The sequence below is a fragment of the Callorhinus ursinus genome, unplaced genomic scaffold (genome assembly GCF_003265705.2).
Source record: "Callorhinus ursinus isolate GAN/ISIS: 27379988/994484 unplaced genomic scaffold, GSC_fseal_2.0 scaffold82, whole genome shotgun sequence".
In the NCBI taxonomy this organism is placed as follows: Eukaryota; Metazoa; Chordata; class Mammalia; order Carnivora; family Otariidae; genus Callorhinus; species Callorhinus ursinus.
In genome coordinates this window covers 3,132,003-3,152,997 of record NW_027397144.1, presented here as the reverse complement: position 1 = coordinate 3,152,997, position 20,995 = coordinate 3,132,003, and the positions used below count along the sequence as shown (strand labels likewise).

Here is a 20,995-nt window from a genome sequence, read left to right as displayed (position 1 = left end):
GTCAGGAAAACTTGGGGTCCCCGGACTCCACAGATTACTTCTGCCTGTCCTTGAATGTCATGGGATCATGCAGTGCATCCTCACTGTGTCTTGTACTTTCACTCAACATTACGTTTTGAGATTCATCAGGCACCAAGACTCTCCACGCATTCCTAGTTCGTTCCTTTTCATCACGGCATCATATTCCATTGTGTAAATATATAATTATTTTCCATTTGCCAGTCGGTGGCCACTTGGCTGGTGCTCAGGGGTGTCCAGGGTCTGACGATGATGAATATGTGTCTTTGGGTGGGAATAAGTGCCCGCTCCCACTGGGAATAAACCCAGGAATGGAATTGCTGGGTTGGAGCAATTCCACCTTAGTTGATCAGTCGGTGCTAGTTAAAGCTCAGGGACGTTTGCACAAAAATCCTGACTTCTGGCTTCTCATGAAGAATCTATTCTGGCATCTCCGAGCCTGACTTTGCACATGGTAGCACTCAGCTGGAGTTAAGTAGTAGCAAGTGGCTGCTGGCTTAAAAGGGGGGTGCGTCTCCAGCTCCCCACAGCTGCCACCCTCCCTCCTCGCTGCCTCACACCTGTCTCATTTCTATGTTTTTGTTCCCTCGTTGGCATCTGGCTTTGTGGCACCTGTCCTGGACCCGTGCAAGGTCAGGAATCGATTCCTACCTTCCTGTGTCCATGGCCTTGACCTTCATGGGACCCTCACCTCCCTTCTCAATACCCTTCCCAATTCTACTCCATCTCACAGAGCCTGCAGTCCCTTTAGACCTCTATGTTTCAGCCTGTGGGATCTTGCTGTCTGATTACAGGTCACTTCCCCAGCAGCCTTCTCTGAGCCCCCTGGCTGAGGAGGGCGTCCCAGGAGTACTCTCCCACAGTCCCTCACGTTTGCATTGACAAGTCCTTGCTAGCTCCCAGCCAACTGCGACTGCATCTGTCTTATTCATCGCCATTTGCCCGCCATCGGCTCAATGCACGTGGAATACTGGCCATGGGGCATGGGGCACAAAGGGGAGAGAGGGAGAGCCCTCGTGCCAGGTGCAATATACCACTTACCTGGCCGTACCCTCTACAGAAGGGCTGGGCAGGCACACCTCATCCTCAAAAGCTCCTTCCCCGGGGCTGGCCCAAGAGGTCAGGGCCTGAGAAGTCTCCCCCCAGCCCCCGCGCCCCCAGTCCTTAACGGTCAAGCCTGGCAAAGCACAGGGCCCCTTCCCTGAGGTCCTTAACTTCCCACAGGTCGGCCCACCCCCAACCATCCCAGCCGTCCCTAAACACTGTCCAAATGTCCACCCCCCCCCCGTCAAGTCCCCAAGGCAATTCCTTCACCTCTAGGACGCTCCCTGACTCCTCACCAGCTCACCTGTCTTCCTTCCCCCAGCTTTGCTCTGTGCCCTTGGTGCTCTCCTCCCAACTCCGCTCTCCCATCAGAGCCCTCAGCTCTCCCCTGCTCACACCTCCTCCCCCCCAACCATTCTGCTGACTCCTCCTCCCTCATCTTTTCACACCTCCAGCCTCCCCTTGGCTGTCTCCTTCCTCTCAGCAGCCCCCACCTCAGACACGCTCCCTTCGTTCCCACTTTGTCCGCTCACCCTCCAGCCCCTCCGCCAGCTCTGCGCTCTTCCCCCTCCTCCCCGGTCCCGGCGGCCGCGCCTCCTGCGCACCTAGCGGGGGGAAGGGGCGGGGCCTCCTCACCTGGAGGCCGCAGAGCAGCGGGGCAGCGGCCCCTAGCGGCCGGGGAGGGAAGCGCAGCTGGGCGCCCCTCCCAGTTCGTACCTAACTGGGAACCAACCACCATTCCTGCCTGCCTGCGGCTCAGGCTGCACCGCGTCTACTTCCTGGACGCTTTTCCTTTTCGGGAGTGAGGGGGATGGGGTGTTTACAGTTCTCAGTGGTGTGTCTGTCAAGAGATGACAGTTGATCAGTCCTGATGGGGGGGGGGAGTGCAAAGTTTAAGCGTTCTATTGGCTCTGCCTCTAGGATATGTCTCAAATCTGACCACTTTGCCCTAGCATCCTGTGTCGCCTCTCAACTGGCAGACACTTTCCTAGTCTCCTGGCTCCTTCTCAAATCCCCCCTGTAATTTTGTTTTAACTGAGGTAAAATCCATGTAACAAAATTAACTACTAGCCATTTTCAAGTGAACAATTCATTGTCATTTAGTACATCCGCAGTGTTGTGCGACCACCACCTCTATCTAATTCCAGATCTTTCCATCATCCCAAAAGGAAACTTGTACCCATTAGCAGTCAGTCCACCTCCCCCCTCCCTCCAGCCCCTGAATACCATTAATCTCCTTTCTGTCTTTATGGATTTAGCTCTCCCGGATATTTCATATAAACGAAATCATACAATAGCTGGCCTTTTGTGTCTGGCTTCTTTAACTCAGCATAGTGTTTTCAAGAGTCATCCACCTTGTAGTGTGTGTCAAGACTTCATTCCTTTTTATGGCTGAATAGTATTCCCCTGCATGGATATCCAATCTTCGGTTTATCTGTTCACTCTTTGATGAACATTTGGCTTGTTTCCATCGTCTAGCTTTTGTGAATGATGCTGCTGTGAACATTGGTGTACAGGTATCCCTTTGAGTACCTGCTTTCAATTCTTTCAGGTACACATTTGGGGGTGGAATTGCTGGGTCATGTGGTAAATCTATGTTGTATTTATTGGGGAACCATGCCTATAATCTGCCAAACATTTAAATTGGAACATGACATCCCCCTGCTCACAGACCTCCCTTGGCTACCCCTGTCACTGAGAATCCAATCCTGACCCTCCTCATGGCCCCTGAGGCCATGCCTCATGGTCCCACCATGCTGGCCCTTGTGCTCTTCAAATAGTCTGGCCCGTTGCAACTGCAGGGCCTTTACACTTGCTGTTCACTCTTCTTGGATCACACATGATGGGCTCCTCAGCTTTCAGGTTTCAGCTCAACGGTTTCCTCCTCAGAGAGCTCCCCCTGCCCCCTGCATCTGCCCCATCATCTCCCCACCTCAACTCCTTTCTCCCCCACTCCCTCCCTCCAGCCACACAGGCCGTGTCATGGATCCTTTGCCCATCCAGCATGTTTCTGCCTCAGGACCTTTGCACAGACTGTTTTCCCTGCCCGGAACATCCTTCCCCATGACTCCTCCCTCACTTCTTTAGGTCTTTATCCAAAACTCCCAGCTTCTTAGAGAAGGCTTCCCTGACTTCCCCTATCTAAAATTGCAGCCACCAGCATGCCCTCTGTCTTCTTTCCTTAATCTTTTTCATAGCACTTATCATCTGACATCCTCTATCTTTTGCTTGTCTGATTTCTTGTCCGTCTTTCTGATTAGAATGTCAGCCCCAAGAACAGAGAATCTCTTCTGCCTCGTTCACCATTGTGTCCCCAGCACCTGGTACAGTGCCTGGCACATAGTAGGTGCTCAATAGACGTTTGTTGATAAGCTGAACCCTCCCACCCCCAAAGACAGCAGTTGATGTTAATCTCCACCCACACTCTATTCTCCTGGTCCAATTCTGAGACCTTTTCACCTGGTTTTTCACTTGAGTGAGGGCATAGGATGGGATGGGGTTCAAACATTGCCCAAGGTATGGTACAGGGAGCCTCCAGGAGGGCCAGGGGCACACAGAGCCCCCACCTGCTCACCCCTCAAGGCTTAGACACATCTGCCATCCACTTCCCTATCACCCTGCTCACTTTCCAGGGCTAATTCCATCATGCCTCCTGTGTTTGCCTTACCCACTAGAACCAGAATGCCCCTGAGAGATCTTCCAGCCTTGTTCTTGGGGCACTAGGGCTTCCTTAACGCCTAGCCCCATGCCTGCACTAAGGGCATGTAAGGGGTGCTCTGTGTCTGAGGAATAAACGGAAGGAGTGAATATATGAACCGAAGAGTAAAATGACCTGCAGGATCGTGCATCCTGTGCTGAGTGGGCTCTAGGAAAAGAGTGGTGGAGGTCTGGGCATTGCTCAGTTCCTCCTGAGTCCAGGAACGCGGTTCATCCCCATCCACCTTGTCCTCCCCCACCCCCACCCCTCGCACGTGTTACAAGGTCTGGCCTGGCGCTCAGGACTAAGCAGGCACTGAGGACCTAAGGAGCCTGAGGCAGGACACCGAGGCCACGGGCTCCAGGCCTCAGGCCAAGGTCGCAGAGCACTGGGGACTGGGGAGGGTGGAGGGGCGCAGAACCCTGACATAGGAATCTGAGGCAGTGGACACAACACATGGAGGGCACAAGGTGGGGACAGAGGGCACGAGTGATTTGAGCCATGTCTGAAGCCGGGGTGCCCGAGGTGCTAAGGAGCGCAACACGCAGGGTCCCCCAGAGGAGAGGATCAGAACGTGAGTTGCCCTCAGCGAGGGACACCCTGGGTGTGGGGGTTTTCTGATATAGGGTGCACAGAACGTGGGATACCCAAGGCGCGGGGCACGCCGGGCATGGGAGAACCGCAACGCACGGTAGGATGCCCGAAGCGAGAGTCACCCTGGGAGTGGAGAGTGGGCGTCCGGTACGCGGGTGCAGACCCGCACGGTGCAGGGCACGCGGCGCCCCGGCAAGACCGCGCGCTCGCGCCGACGCGTTGGTTCCCGGAGCCGGGCAGTTCTCGCAGCCTCCACTGCGGCTGCGCAGCCGAGGGGTGGGGGTGGGGGGGCCGTCAGGGTTCTTTTCGCGCCCCCAGGCCCTCCCCATCCTTTGCCTCCTGAGCCCCTCGCCCTCGAGGCCAGAAGACCGGGATGGAATGGCGGCTGGCTGAGAGCAAGAGCAGTAGGAGAAAGAGGAGGGGCTGGGAGGGGTCCTGGCCGGGATTTTTCCAAACTGAGCCGGGAGTCCCTTAAGCATGCCACCCCTTCGTTTTATACAAGTAAAAGCCACCCCTTCTCTTAGTCCCTGGAGAACGCAAGTTAGAACCGCCTCACCTCCTAGGCAAGCTCATAGATTCCTAGGGTTGCTCTGCTGGAGGCGGTGGGTGGGCGGCTCAAGGCGGGGGAGAGGGGCGGGGAGGAGGCTCGGAGCCAGAGGGCTCTGGAGATGTCCAGCTTTCTCTGAGCTGCACGTTCTTTCCCCCTTCCGATCCTGCTGGGTTTATAGAACGCAGGCACTGCCCCCCCCCCCCCGCCCCAGCACCAAAACCTTCCATGAGTCCTATCAGGTGCTATCGAATATCTCAAAATGGGAAACTGAGGTGTGGAGTGGTGAGACACGCCCCGCCATCCCCCCACCAGACAGACCCGCAGTCAAGGAGCCACAGATAGATGGAATCCTTTCTGCATCCACCAACCTCTGGGCTTCCTTCACGTTTGTTCTTTTAGATCCGGTTGTTGGGCCTCACCACCCAGATTCAAGGTCTGAGCTCTACAGCCATACAGTCCTGGGCATGAAAGGGAAGCAAAGGTGGTCCACCTACCCTCTCTCCCCTGGGAAGTTTTGGGGCCTGATCTGTCCCCAGGTTCTGGGCTATGAAAATCCCTGCCTAGTCTTGAAATGAAGGCTCTCCATAAAAGGGGGTGGAGGGCAGTAGGTTGCCATGGAGGTTGCCCCTGGTCACCCAGCAGGCCTGGAAGTCTGGTGTCTCTGGTTTTCCCTATGTTCAGCCACCAGGATGCTTCTTGGAAGGGATTCTTAGAGGCCAGGTCAATTTGCTTGCAGATGTTCAATTTGGGCTTTCTTAGATACTCAGAGTTCCATCCCAGTCTGCCCCAAGTTTTGTGTAATTACCTCCCCAAACCATCCCACTGCTACTTCCAACCTATTCATCACCCATTCTGCAGAGCCAAGCTGGGTGGCAATGCATTCTCCTTCCTGGAGACAGAAGAAGGGGTTTGCCCTCCTCCCCTTCCTCAGCTCTCTCCCTTCCTCTATAATCCAGATCCGGATTTGTCTGCCCTACTTCTCCACCAAACCCCACTGTACATATGCCCACTCCGGACCCATCAAGATTCGCCCGGACTTTGGACTTCGCTTGCGCTGGCTGCTTTACTATTTAGGCCCCGCTTGGATGGACTCCCTTCCCTGAGGATCCAAGCCAGGGATTTGCTCCTCCCCATCCAACAGTCCGAGAGTTGCACCCATCTTTCATGAAACGGAGCCCAGCCGGCAGCCAGGCTTCCAGTGCCCATCTCCTGAGATCCTAACCGGCTCTTACCTCGCAGGACCTTCCAGTAGCCCTCAATCTTCCAGTTTTCCCCCAGCCCCCACCTGGCACCGAGTTATCTATTCAGCTGAAGTGCTTATTTTTGGCCTGAGGCCCGGTTTTATAGCCCCCACTGTGGGTCTTGGCAGTGACAGTCGGGTTCTGGGGATCCAAGCCAGGTTGGACAGCCTTCCCCACCCTGGAGAGGGGGTGCGGGGCTCCCTCTGCAGCTTCAGCCTGAAATCTGCCCCTCATCTCATTCAGCCAGATGCCTAGGAACCCTCTGGTTCCTTGCCCTACTTCTTCCAAGTCCACCAGCTGCAGTGTAGTTGCTGGGCTGTGAAATTTCGTACCGGGTTTTTGCTCTTGCCAAGAACCTAAAATTCAATTTTTTTCTTTCCACCCTCCCCCCCCCCCCCCCCGTCCGTCTCCCCTCCCAAAGCTAGACTTTTGAGGCGTTGAGATACAACCACCACCTAACACTCCCCTCCCCGCCCCTGCTGCCCCGTCAGCTCCAAGCCCTTGTCCGGTTGCCCAGGATCCTCTCCTGGGGTCTTGTTCTGTGTCGCGGATTCCGGTCCAAGCTTTGCGTCCCTCCCCCGCCTTTTATTGTAGGTCTAGTCTCCTAGGGTAGCGGCCTCCTCAGTGCATTCCCTTCGCATCGCCTCTCTGGATCCTGAAGCCGCTTTTACCAGCCTGCTTCATTGCAGCCAGCGCTCCGGATTCCTTCGTGCGGGAGTCAAGCCCTCCTTTTGCCCCTCCCCCTTGCATGTCTCTGCCAGAAAGATTGGGGCAGTCCGTGCCGCCTCGGCCACTAAGCAGCCCATTCCTGAAGCCCCCTGCGAGCCCAGGTCTGGGAATTCTAGGCCAGGTCTTGCTTGCTCCCACTGCATTAGGCATGACGCATTACTCCGTCTCCCGAGGATGAATCCGGCCCCAAATTTGCGTGCCCCGGCTGCATTTGGCCCTGTCGCAGCTACCTCCCCCCGCCCCCCCCACCTTCCTCCCATCTCAGTCTAATCCGATCCGGGTTTTGCGTACCCCTTCCAGAGCTCCTCCATTTCTCCTTTCGCCGGCTCCGCGTCTTTCCTTTACTTGACTGCCGGCGAAATCCTCTCCGGGTCTTCCTTGCACCCGTCTCCCTTCCCCCACTCCCCGTTCCGACGCAGCGACCCAGCACGTCGCCTTCCCTCTCTCCGCTTTTCCAGAGGGGCTGGAGGAGGCAGGGGGAAGGAAAGTCTAGTCCGGGTTTTCGGGTCGGCCCTCGGTGCGCTCGCGCCGGTTGCGGCGGCCGATCCCCGGCGGCGGCTCCGGGCCGGGTTTTGCGCGCGCCCGCCGCCCCCCCTCCCGCAGCGGGTGCGTCGGGGAGAGGGGCGAGCAGGCGGCTTGTCATTGCTGGTGCCCGGCGCCGGCTCGGTCCGCGCGTCCTGCGGTGCCCACGGGCCCGGCCCGGCGCCCCCCCTCCGGCCGCCCCGGGGGCGCGACGCCGCCGCTCCCGCCTCCAGCCGCGCCCCCCCAGCTCCGCGCCGCCTGCCCCCAATCCGAGCCCCCCGCGGCCACTGCGGGGAGCCCGAGCCGTCGGCGCGGGAGCTGTTGGCGCTGTGGCGCCTCCGCCCCGCCGTCTGCCGAGGAGGCCCCGGCGGATGGGGCCGCGCGGGCCCCGGAGCGGCGCCGCCGGGCGGCGGGGGGCTGCAGGGGCGCTCCGGCTGGCCCGTTAACCCCTCGGCCACCGCCGCCGCCGTCGGAGGGGGCTGGGAAGTCGCCTGGGCGCACACGTGCCGCCTCCGTCGGGGCCGCGGAGCTGCGGGGGAGATGCGGGCCGCTGTCGGCGCCGCCTCGGGGGGCTCCGCCTCGCCCCAGCCCCCGGAGCTCTGACGCCGCCCCCGCCCCGCCGCCTCCGCCGCCTCCCTCCCGGGAGGGGCGCCGACCCTCTCGCCCCCAGCCCCGAGCCTCCGCTGCCGCGAGGGGGCCGCCTCTAGAGCTGTGTAATCCGCTTTTTTTATTTTATTTATTTATTTATTTTTTTAAATTTTTGGTTAGTGGCGGCGGTGCTGGGCCGGGGGAAGGAGGGGACACGGAGGCCGCCCTCGCCCCGCCACCCCTCACCCTTTTCCCCCCCGCTCCGGTTCCGGGAGATGTGCCGGGCGGGGGGCCGGGGTTCGCGGAGCCGCAGGAGAGACGCGCAGGGCCGACCCCAGAGCTGCGCTGGACAGGTGAGTGTCTGCGGGCCCAGGGCGAGGGGGACGCCGCACCTGGGCCAGGTGTGGGGGCCGAGGCGGATGGGGGCAGGACCGGAGCCGAGGCCTGTCCGGGCCGCGAAGGGGGAGGGGATGCTGGAGCCGCGACTTCCCGCACCTGAGCTGGAGGGGAGTCGGGGGCGGCCTGGACTTCATACCCACCGGCTTGGGGGTCAAGAGGGGCGGCCCCCACGGAGCGCCGGGGACGCGGGGGTGCGGATGGGCGGCCGCGGGGTGCGGGCGGGGGGAGGGGACCGCGAGTGTGCCCGCGCGTGGCTGCGTGTGCCCGCGCGCGCGCCAGCCTTTGTGGGGAAGCGGCGCGGCGGTGCCTGCGTGTCCCCGGTGCGTGTGCGCGCGGGTGCTTGGCGCCCTGTTTGTGTAGGTGTCTGGGTGTGAGCGGAGAGGGTGCGTGTGCGCGCTGTGCGCGGGCCCCGGCCCCCGGAGGAGCTGTGTCGGGGGCTGGCACCGCAGGATGCTGGGCCGCGGATTGTTTTTCTCCGGGAGGCAGAAACGCGGTGGATGGGGAGGGGTCTGTCTGGGGGTCCGGCCGGCTGCAGCGCGGCGGCGTCTCCTCTCTCACCGCGGTCCCCGGTTATGCATGGGAAGCTGTTGGGTTTGAGCCGCCCCGATTCGGGCTTCGACGGGGGGAGCCCTCCCTCTCCCCCGGGTGTTCATTGGGTAGAGCTATGGGGCTTCGGCTGTCATCCTCGCCTCTGAGGGTCCTGGGACAGAAGCCCGGACCAGAAGAGGGTGGAGAGTGCTGTGGGTGCTCCAGCCTCGGCCAGAAAATGCCCCTGCAGGCATTGCTCCGGTGCACCCCTGGCACCCATCTGAAGACAGCACCCTGCTGGCACAGCCCCCTACGCGCAGCCCTGTCCCTGACCGTCCGGTCTAGGTCAGCACCTCACTGTACGTCCCTGAGCCATAACCACCGCGCCCCATGACCCTCCCCGGCCGTGGCAGCTGCTTGGGTGTCCCGCCGTCCCAGTCTGGAGGCAGGGCCCCCTTTCCTCCTTGCTTCTGCAGGACCCAGAGCCTGGGTTTGTCTGCCCACATCCAAACATGTGGTGTGCCTGGGGGAGCAGGGGGAGGGGTTCAAAATGGCTGCCAAGATGGCTGGCCGCCTCTCCGCCTCTCTCTATCTGTTTCTCTTTCTCTCTCTCCCTTTTCTGCTTGCTCTGTTCCCTTAGCTGCTACAGGAGTCACCGCCGAGAAGGGTTTGGACAGTGTGGGGACAGGTGTGGGGGACTCCTAAGGGTGATGTCTGCTCTAGGCCTGTTGACCTCGATGCTGCTTGCTTCTTGGAGAGAGGCTGTCCATCTCTGCTCTTCTTTCCAGCACCCCAGGGGCTGGCAAGAGCTTGTAACCTGACCCTAGACTCAACCCCTTCAGCCCAGCTAACAGCTTGGGGGCTCCCTGCCTTCCAACCTGCTCTTCTAGGCCTGACACCCTGAACTGATCATTTGGGGTGTTGTGGTGCCCCATGGAGGGTCCCCATCTCTCATCCCCTCCATTTGCCCCATGGCCAGGGGCTCAGGACTCCGGGTGGGCCTGGGTCAGGCCCCAGCTGTGGGGGCAGGTGACTTCTCCTTCCTCTCCTCTCCCCACCCTCTAATGCCAAATTTATTACTTAAAAGTAGGATGAAAACAGGGAGAATAAGAGAAGGAATACAACCTTCATTATCATATCGAGAAAATTATCCGTGATTTTCCTAACTAGCAATTTGCCTGCCATGCCGTTCAGAACTGACTTGCCCATTAATTACAGAGATGAAAAATCATCTGGAAAGCAGAAAAGGGAACTAATCCGATCCCTGGCTGGCGGCAGTGGTACCCCTGCACTGAGCCACATATGTGTGCATCTGCTCACATGTGAGGGCCCGCCTTCCTCCTCTCCCTCAGTGACCCCGGTGCCCGCCCCATGCCATTGGTGCTGCCCTCCAATGCCCCACTAGGCCGTCCCTCCACAGCGCACCCATCCCAACCCCCACTCTTGGGGAGCTGGCTTAAGGCATGATCACCCCCTGCTAATGCCTGATCTTGGGCTTGGAGGCTACCCAGGGTTAGGGAGGGTGGGGAGCTGGGGACCAGTGTACCTGGGCCCTCGTGCCTGTAGGGAGGAGGTGGAAGGGAGACTCGTGAAGCCCTGTTTCTATTCCCAGCGTGCCCTGGGGAGCCCCTTCTCCTGAGGGAGCCTAGGAGAACCCTCCAGACATGTGGGGGAGGGGCTGGCAGGCTCCCTGGCTGCTCTGGAGTCTGCATCAAGCCGTCTGGACTCCGGGCCCTGTACCTCCACCTGTGAGAGCCACCTGCGTCTGGAGTTTGCAGCCTCCCTGTACCCCACCCCCCACCCCCCCACCCTACGCCGCCTGGTTGGTAGGAGAGCATGAGGTGTTTCAGCCCCAGCTTGGGCATCTGGTGGTGTGGGGGGGTGCTGATCCCAGGAGGTTGTGCTGCTCGGCTACAGTGGGTACCCCAGTGAGGAAGAAGAGGAGCGGGATCCCTGCCGTCCCCACCCGCCTGGTCCCCACCCGCCAGCCGTGGGGAGCTGGAGCTCCAGGGATCTGCTCCCTCCTACCTCCCCAGGCAGCTGTGTGGCCAAGGACAAGGCTCCGGTTTCTATGTGGGCGCCTCTTGAGGATCCGATTTCCAGACGCCAGACACTTCCCCTCTTCCAGACCCCTCTTTGGGGGGTGGGGGGGTTCCCTGGAAGCGGACCTGGCTGCAGTGACCCTGGAGGTGCCTGGGCTGGGTCCTGGCCACCCCCGTGAAAGAGGAAAGCAGGGTCCCCGGATAGGAGGCTGCTGCTGAACAGAGCCATGGGGGCAGGGGTCTCACCACCCCCGGAATCCAGTCCTCCGTCCGATGTCTGTGTGTGTTCCGTGTGTGGTTTGGATGGTGACCTGGCTAAGCCTGTGTGTGACCACGTGTCCAGCAGGCTAGCCCTATGCTGGTCGGGGTCTCCTGGGTGCTGGTGCTGTGAGTTTTGCAGTGTGGGCGGCCCGTGTGCGTCTGTGGCTCTACACAGGAGCAGGGTCTATGTCTTACGTGCACTTGCAGCCGTGTGCCCAGGCATGTGTGCACGGGGCTCCTCAGGACCAGGCTGGGGGCACTTCTTCATGCAGTCTGTGAGTGTCTTGTCTCTCAGGCGCTGTGCTGGCGATGCCGTGGGACAGTGCCCTGGTCATGTCCTCACAGAGCTCACAGTCTGGCCACACATAGCGACTTGAGTCAAGAGGCTTGTATCACAGGAGTTGGGGAGAAAGCTTATGTCTCCTTTCTGGAGTGGCCGGGGTCCCAGCTGGGGAGGGGGCAGCCCCGGAGTTGGAAGGTAGCAGCCCCTGCGTCCAGGCACTGCCTCAGGGCAGGCAGTGGGGCATCTTGGGGTTTGGCCCTGCATGATCTTCCCCATCACCTCATCCCTTTCACTCCCTCTTTCCTTGGTGCTCCACCAACATCTAAGCACGATTCCACCCCAGGGCCTTTGCACTGGCTGTTATTCCACCTGGTACTCTCACCCAGACATCTGCAAGGCTTTTGCTCCTTCACCTGCTTCAGATGTCACCCCCCCTCCCAGTAACCTTTACCCCGGGCAGCCTGTTTAAAATCACAGCCTCCCACCTACCTCCTGACTTTTCTGAGCACGGATGGCTTTTCTCACACTGTAATTTCTTGATTTATTATGCCTGTTTATTTATCATCCCAACCAGGATCCAAGTGCTCAGGGAGTTTGTTACTCAAGGTTTGCTTTTGGATCCAAGATGCCTAGACTCCTCCCTGGCCCACAGTAGGTGTTCAGGGAATCTTACCTGAGTGAATGGGAGGGGGTCTGTCAAAGGACTGGAGACTCCCAGGTGAGTCCTCCGGCTATGCATAACAAGAACTCCCCATCCATCCTGCCCCTCTGCGGGGATTGAGGGCTGCCACTGGGGGCCTGACCAGGCCAGCTCTGCACCTGTCCGCTGTGCCCACCTGTGAGTACTCTCTCTGAGGTGGCCTTGTGGGTGCCCCAGTGGATGAGGGTACGTGTATGGAGCCACCTGCCCATGGAACTCTGTGTGCGCTGTAGGGTTTAGAGCCTGGGGTGGGAAACGTAGGGGCCCTCTGCTCATGCAGGGGCTAGGAAACCCAGGGTCAAGGCCTGAGCAGCCCCTCCTCCGGGGGCACCGACGCAACCTCTTTCTCTCTCATGGGGTGAGACCCTCACGCTTGTTTCAGGCTGTGTGGGCCCTGGCGAAATAGCAGAGCAGAAGCCCTCTGCTTCCCCACCCTGAACTCCAAAATTGGGGGAAGATAAAAATTTCAATAAATAGACGCTGAGGCTAAAAATAGCCCTGCCCCCCAGAGTTAAAAATAGCCAGGGCCCCTCCCTCAGACGCTCAAAATACCCTGGAAGTCAGGAGTGGGCAAGTCGGGAAGCCAAGCGGGTGCCCGTGTCCCGCCACCGGAGAGGCGGTGCAGGCAGGCCAGGGGCCCAGGGCCGGCTCTCTAGGCCAGGGTCTCCCAGACATGGCAGTCTGGATATTGGGGCCAGTCATTCTTTGTGAGGGCTGTACTGGGTATCCTAGGACTTTGGGCAGCATCCCTGGTCTGCACCCTCTAAGTACCAGTAGCATCCTTCCCACCCCGAGTTGAGACACCTTAAAAGGTCCCAAGATGTTGCCAAACAGCCTGGGGTAGAGAATAAAACTGTCCCACGTTGAGGACCACCACTCCGGACTGGGGTCAGCAGACTTTCTCTGTGAAGAGCCAGACGGTAAATCCCGGAGACGGGCAGGTGGACAGAGAATATGCTGTCATGCATATTCTATCTCTGCCTCTTCTTCACAACCTTTCAAAAGTGGCGAGAGCACTCTTAGTCCACTGGCTGTGCAAAAACAGTCAGTCACTGGGCCCTAGGTGGACAGCTCCTGCCCTAGAGTGCCCCCCAGTTGCCCTCGGTGGTGGAAGTTGGGGCACCTGTGGATGCACCCTCCTCAGCAGAGAAGCAGCCCCGTTTGGGCCACGCTTTTGCACTTAAGGACATGGCAAGTCTGGTACAGTCTGTCCCTGTCACCTCCCTGCCCTCACCCCTTCCCACTGCCCCACGCTCATGCCACTGGTCACACTGGCTTCCTCACTTTCCTCAAACATGCATTGGCCAGCCCCAGCACCTTTGCACAGGCCGTGCCCTCTGACAGGAAGTCTTTTCTCTTCCTTGGTCACCTGTATGGCTCCTCCCTTTGCGGAGCTTTGCGGGGCTTTGCTGAAGTGTCTGGTCTTTCTAGATTACCCTATTTTAAATTGTACACATGCACACCCCCTCTGTTCACTGCCCCTCCCCCCGACACACACCCCAGAGCCCCTGTTTACTCCACAAAACTAGTACATCATAGAATTGACTTCTTTAGTGCTCTTTGTGTGAGGCTCATCCACGGATGTCTGTCCAGCTCCTAGGTCAGTGCCTGGTACCTAGATGTTCTTAAAAGGGTATGTGAGGTCGCCTTACATTACTTCCAAGCCCTGTGGCCACCGCGGGAGGCTTCCATCCCATTTCCCTGGGGAAGGGACAGAATTCAGAGGAAGAACATGGCCTCATCACACAGCCCGAAGTGGGCAGAGCTGGGATTTGAACGTAGGACCCTGGGACTCTTCCCTCTTGCCCTGCTGGACATCATGTCCGCCTCCCTCTGGTCTTTTTATTCCCCACCCTGAGCCTTCACGGCCAGCATCTGGAGGCCCAGGGGCTCCTGCCGCCTCCCACCCTGTGCCTTGGGCCGTGGCTCCTACCACTTCTTTCAGCTGTGCCCTGTCATGCTCGAAGTGCAAGGCTCTGGGATGGGCAGTGAACAGTATGAAGTGGAAACGGACCGGAGGCCTCCGTAGTACCAACCTCCTGTGGTAAGGAGCTTAGAGGAGGCACCCGGCCAGTCTGTAAGTCAGGGAGGGCTTCCTGGGGGAGGGGGCCTCCCAGCTGCAGCCTGGAGGGATAAAGTGGAGGGGAGAGAGAGTATGTGAGGAGAGGCCTGCCTGAGGTCAGAAAGAGGTGGTGGCTCAAAGGGGAAAAGGTAAGAGGTTTTACGGCCAGGCGTGTGGAAAGGAGGCTGGAGGCTGGTCTTGGCAGAATTGAGTATGTGCCATGAGGTGTGTCCATGGGGCTGGGAAGACCTATGGAGGGGTCAAGGCACAACAGACAGGATAGGAATATTCAGCATGAGTTCTCTCTGGCTCCTGGGAGGGAGAGAACCACAGAGGGAAGCAGGGGGGTCAGGAAGCCAGCAGGAAGAGGAAGCCACTGTGGGCTGTCAAAGTGAAGACTCTGGAAAGGGCCTTGAGACATTAGAGACGGGCTGGTGCGGGGGTTCTCCAGACAGGAGTTGACATGGTTTGCTGGGTGGTTGGTAGGAGGGTGAAGAAAGGAAGCATGGGCTAAATGGCAGGATTCTGGCTTTGACGGCTGAGTGGACAGGGAGAGAAAAGGGGTGGGGGTGGGGCTCACCCACTGCTCTCAGCAGCCCCCACCTCCCCCCAGTCTAATCTCCCTTGGCAGCAGAAGGAGTCTCTGAACTTCTGAGTCAGGCCATGCCCCTCCTCTGTTCAGAACCTTCCTTGGATCCCACCTCACTTGGAGATAAAAGCCTGTGTCCTACCCTCGACTCACAAGGCCCTGCTAGCTCTGTCCTTTAACCTCCCCTTGCCCTCACCTCTTTCCACCCTCCCCCCCTGCTCACTGGGCTGCAGCCACGCTCCAGCAGATTCTGCCTCAGGGCCTTTGCACATGCTGTTCCCTCTGCCCAGGATGTTCTTTCCCCAGGTACCTAGATGGCTCACCTCCTTGACACTTTTGCTAAAATGTCTCCCTCTGGGAGAGGTGTTCCCTGACCACCCCGTTTACATTTGTACCCACAGATACACCCCCACCCCCCTCCTCCCCTTCACGCCTCTTTTCCTCCAAAGCACTTGTGACCCAGTGGGAACTAGGTAACTGTGCACTGAATGGATGACCTGTTCTCTGGGTCTGTTTTGTCTCTGTTCATTAAACAAATTAATAAGTACTTGTTCTTGCCCAGGACTGGGCATGCAACAGAGAGCCAGACTGACCCGTGAGGGAACTTTCCCTGAGGAGTCCCCAGCTGGTGGGAAACATAGACTTTCAACAACAGAGCCCAAGTCCAATTAGCGGGGGCAAACATGGAGGCCCAGTGTGCCATGAGTGTGGGAGTAGGAGAGACCAATGCAGGCAGTCCTGGGGGCAGAACCTTTTGAAGGAAGAGTGGGGGCAGGGACAGGAGCCCTAGCACTGTGTGTATGGGCGAGGGAGAGGTGTGTGGGGTGGGGGCAGGCACCTTAGGAAGCTAGAGCAGAGAAGGGATTGACAAGGTGGCTGGAGACCAGAGCCTGAGATGCCACGCTAGGCCGTCTGAGACAATAGGGAGCCATGGAGGGTGGTAGGCTGGGAAGGACATGACTGGGTTTTCGTTTTACAAAGATCACTTGGGCTGGGCAGAGAGCAGATGGGGTGGGAGTGGCAAATAGATGGGGGAGACCAGGGAGGAGGCCTCGGGGGGGGGAAAGCGGCTGCTTCGAATGGCCCCCACCCCTCTGTGGTCCAGTGCCACCAGGCAGCCAGAGTGACCTTTTAAAACTGACAAATCAGACAAACCCCACCCTGTGGCACTGACATCTAGTGGGAGAAAGATAACAGACAGAACGTAAAATGCACAGCTGGCATGCCGGTGCTGGGTGCCATGGAGAAAAAAGCCAGGATAGGACGGAGGAGTGCTGGGACCAGCAGGGCTGCCCTGAGCAGGCGATGTTGGAGCAAAGAGCTCGAGGAGGCAAGGGAGGAGCCGTGCGGGCATTTGGGGAGGAGAGAGGAGCCTGTGCAAAGGCCCTGAGACGGGACTGTGCCTGATGGCTTCCTCCAGGAGCCAGGGGCTGGGTGAGCAAGGAGGAGAGTGGGAGGAGCTGTGGGTAGGGCCGTGTGCGCCCCAGGAAGGACTGGGGCTTTTGCCCTGAGTGAGGTAGGAGTCATAGAAGGTTCTGAGCGGAGGAGGAACGCGCCCTGACCCAGGTACTCGCTGGCGCCCTCTGGCTGCTGTGGGAGGAACAGGCTGCGGGCAGCGAGGGCCCGAGACCTGAGAGGAGGCAGCAGGTCTGACCAGGGGGCCGGTGATGGGGCTGGACCAAGGAGGGCCGAGGAGTGGGAGGTGCGCAGATCCTGCAGGAGGGGCTGCAGGAGCTGCTGGGGTTGGATGTGGGGGTGAGAAGGAGAGAGGGGTCCAGGAGGAGCACATGGGAGGACTGAGCTGCCCTCTGGAGTGCCCTTCCCAGAGAGGGCTGCGTGCTGGGCACTGCCTGGACACTTGCCCCACCTCTGCAAGGTTTATCTGTTAGTCCCCGAGGGGAGCTGGGGAAATGCACTGAGAGAGGCAAAGAGCTAAGCCTGAGGCCACACAGCAGATTCTGACCCTGGAGCCTCTGCCTTGTACCTTCCCCCGGGGCCTGCTGCATCCTTTTTTTTTTAAGATTTTATTTACTTATTTGACAGAGGGAGAGAAAGCACACAAGCAGGGGGAGCGGCAGGCAGAAGGAGAAGGAGAAGCAGGCTCCCTGCTGAGCAGAGACACCGACATGGGGCTCAATCCCAGGACCCCAGGATCATGACCTGAGCCGAAGGCAGACACGACCGACTGAGCCACCCAGGTGCCCTGGCCTGCTGCTTCCTTATCCTGCTATGCCTGAGGGCTTCCTGGAGGAGGCAGGCTTGAGGTGCTGGGCTCTCAGGCTGCTGACTTTGGGGCTAGAAGCAGGAGACTCTTGTGTGGAGGGGCAGGGCCGTGAGGGGCCCAGAGCCCCCTCTGTTGGTGCCCTCCCCTGCCCCCGGGCATTCAGACTCCCACCCACTCGAGCAGAGGGTTGCCATGGCAGCTGCACTCTAGGGCAGACTGGAGGCGCCCCCTCTCCTCCAGCAGCTAATTCTCCTCCTGTCACCTTCCCCTGCCCCATTTCAGGGCACCTGAGGACAGAGCCTGGGCCGTGTCACCCACCCCCAGGACCCCTGCTACACGCCCCCTTGACTTGACACTGACGTGGGGCTCAGGAGCAAACAGAGGCAGGTGTGGGTGAGGCTGGTGGGCTGCGCACATGACCTGGGGATTGGATATGCTTGGGGTATAGTCCCCTTTCGTGTGAGGGCAGTAGGCCCAATTTCCCATGCATTCAGTTAGGGTCACCCAAGTCTGCTGAGGCTTGAGGTGGGGACCGACGCATGTGCAGGCTCATCTGGCCCTGTGGGTTCAGCACCTCTGGGTGTGCCCAGCTCTGAGGATGCTGTCACACACATGCAGTGGGGGGGGGGGGCTGGAGGAGGGGATTCTCCCGGCCACCAGGGGCTCCCAGTCTCCTTATCACTTGGATGCCCCTGGGTCCTCACATTCCTCCTCTGTAAGATGTAGGTGTGTGCCTCTCCCCTAACCCGCCCCCCACCCCACGTACTGAGTTCCTGTGGGTTAAATGAGCTGTGTGTATACAGTGCTTGGAATGGGGCACCAAGGTGTCGGCTGCTGTCCCCGGCATCACGGGAGGTTCTGGGACTGGAGATCCAGCAGGCCTCCCACTCCCATAGTTTGTGAAAGGCTCCCCAAGGTTTTGCAGCCCAGCCCTGGCCCCAGCTCTGCCTCCCAGCCCACCATGTGTCCTGACCCCCCCAAGCGAGTTTGCCAGGGTTGCTGCGACAAAGTACCGCAGACCGGACGGCTTTAACAACAGAAACTTACTGTCCTAGCTCCGGAGGCCCGAAGTCCAAGATCGAAGTGTGGGCCGGGCCGGTTCCTTCTGGAGGCTCTGAGAGAGTCTGCCAGCGCCTCCCCCATGGCTTTTGGGGGTTCGCTGGCAGTCCTTGGCATTCCTTGGCATTCCTTGGCTCGTAGATGCATCGCCCCGACTTCTGCCTCCGTCTTCACGTGGCATACTCCCCTGTGTGTGCGTCTGTGTCTAAGTTATCTCCTTTTTATAAAGACAGCAGTCACACTGGACTAGGGTTCACCCTAATGACCTCATTTTAACTTGATTACCTTTTTAAAGACCAAATAAGGTCCCATCCTGAGGTGCTGGAGAACAGGACTCCAACGTATCTTTTTTTTGGCGGGGGGCGGGGCAGGTAGGGGGTCCAATCCATAACACCCCTCCCAAGGCCTCAGGGGTGGCCGGGCTCAGGCCTCCCGAATACGGCTCCCACCTCCCCACATCTGACCTTTGCCTCCCCACGTAGGTGGGCACCAGGAGGCAGGCAGACCCGCTCAGGGCCTGTGGGCACACCGTCTGGCCTGGAAGAGAGGGGGGGAAGGGAAGTCACAGTGCCGGGCTCCTCGTACGCTAGCCCCGAGCGGGGGCCAGGTCTGGGGGCGCCTGGGCCTTTCTGGGCGGAGCCTTCAGGGGACCAGCCTTCAGGGAGTGGTGGGCAGCCCGAGGGGAACGCTGTCTACACCTCTGAGCAATGGTGCCCGGGCTGTGTGGGTTGGGCCTGGCCCGCCAGTCACGAACACCCGTCTCCAGCTGCCCCACCCCGGCACCTTGCATTTGTTCAGTAAAGATTGGTCGTTGCCAGGGGCTGGGGCCGGGGAATGGGAGGGACTGGGGTGATCACAAAGTTTTGGAAATAGACCATGATGGTGGCGGGGGCACAGCATGGAGAATGTAATTAATGCCACTGGATTATACACGTAAAAACGGTTAAAGTGACACATTTACGTGACCTATCATACCATAATTTTTTGAAGGTCTCTCTGGCTGCCGGTGGGGAGCCCAGAGTGCAGGAGCAAGAAGGGTGGGGGCGCTGCCGGAAGGAGGTCAGGGCTGTCTGGAGGGCGGTTGCTGGGGACAGACAGATGCCGGGGTGTCCCGGAGGTACAGACCCAGGACTCAATCCTGAACTGGACATCAGGGCGAGGGAAGGAGGAGCCAGGGATTTTGACTCCTGGGGTTGCAGCCCAAGGATCTGGGGGGATGCTGGGCCCATGGACTAATATGGGGGGGGGCTTTGTTGTAGGCTGTTCAGGCCGAAGGTGCCTTGGAGACCCGAGGGTGTAGACGGTGAGAAGAGAAGCAGGGCTGACACTCCAGTGTGGCTGTCATCACAGTCTAGACGGCGTCTAAACCATGCGGCCAGTGAGAGCCCCCGGGAAGGAGTGCGGGTGGGGAAGAGGCCCGGAGACTCCACCTGAGGTCGCAGCATCCTGGGTCCGGGTGCAGCCCGGAGGAGCGAGGGGAGCCTCGCACTCAGACGCATGCTCCCTGTGCCCTGACTCGCGCCGCGCTGTGGACAGCGCCCTCGGATGGGTCCCGGGCTGGCCCGTCACCTGTGCAGACTACTGTCCTTAGCAGAAGCCCGCAGGTTTGAGGCACAGGAGGGAATTGGGGTTGTTGGGGGCGGGGGGGAAGGACTGGCTCAAGTTCACACCACTTGTGAATGGCAGAGTCGTATCCAGACCCGTCTGGGTTGGCTGCCCCCGGAGCCTGGCACCCGGCAGCCTTTCCGGCATTAGCCAGCCACTAGCTAGTTTGAGTCCCCCTGGGGAGAGCCGGGGAGGGGAGTGTCCGTTAGTGTGGGGTCAGTGCCTCTCCTGAGCTTGACCATGGCTGGGAGCCGAGGTGGGGAGTGGGGGTGATGAGGAAGCCCTTGCGCCCCACAATGTAACATTGTGAAATGCTGGGAAAGGGGCCCAAAGTGCCACAGGCCATGTCTGGGTGGGGGGGCGCTTCCTGAAGGCTGGGGGTGGGGAGGGCGCCCGCATGCCAGCCACACTGTCAGATCACTTCCCATTTCGCGAGAGGAGTCTGAGGCCTGGGAGTGGGTATACTGCCCGGGAGTGTGCTGTTCCCGCCTTTATTTCCTGAGAACCTGTCCAAGTCCCTGCCCTCAAGGAGCTCATGGTCTGGTAGGGAAGGTTGACCCCAGACTTGCCAATATCCTCCAGGTAACTTCAGGTGTGGTTGAAAGCTGTAAATCAAAACGGGGTAACAGGATGGCAAGTGGGAGCAGCAGGAACGTTTGGGAAGGTCCGGTAGGTTGCCCTGCTGGCCTGGCCTTGGAGTTGAGCCCTGACTGGTGAAGCCATACCAGGTGTAGAGGGATCCTGGGAGAGCATTCCAGGCCGAGAGAGCAGCCCTGGCAAAGCGGGGGTGGGGATGGGGGTGGAGGAGGCTAGAGCATCCTAGGAACTGGAGGGGGCCGGTTACAGAGCAGGGTGACACCAGGTCACCGGTGGCGTCTAGGCCCTGGTGAGGAACGCAGACCCCAGTGGAGAGCTGAGGGGAAGGTTAACACTCGGATCTGCGTCATTCAGTGATCCCTTAGCACTGAGTGGAGGGCAGGTGTGGAGGCAGGGAGGCCAAGACAAGCACCCAGGCGCGGCAGGTGGCTTGGTCCTGGATGGGGGCACTGGGGGCCACAAGTGGGCAGGTTGGTGAGGTGCTTTGGAGGCAGCTGTCAGGACTTGCTGGTGGAGCTTATGAAGGGGAGAGGTGGTGAAGGGTGAGGAATCGAGGCAGATTCCTAGGTTTGGGGTCTGAGATTCAACAAACACATTGCTGTGTGCCAGGCCTGTTCTAGAAGCTGGGGCTAGCTGTGAGCAAAGCAATCCAATGATCCATG

General features: G+C 59.5%; 1 protein-coding gene across 2 annotated transcripts in view; it reads left to right on the top strand.

The window, feature by feature from the left end:
- Nucleotides 1–7,414: 7,414 nt before the first annotated feature.
- ADGRL1 (adhesion G protein-coupled receptor L1) overlaps nt 7,415–20,995 on the top strand; it is a 43,837-nt gene continuing 30,256 nt past the window's right edge. For both annotated transcript variants that reach the window (XM_073887700.1, XM_073887698.1), the window contains exon 1: nt 7,415–8,337. The gene's annotated coding sequence lies outside the window, so the exon portion shown is untranslated. The remainder of the gene's footprint in view (nt 8,338–20,995) is intronic.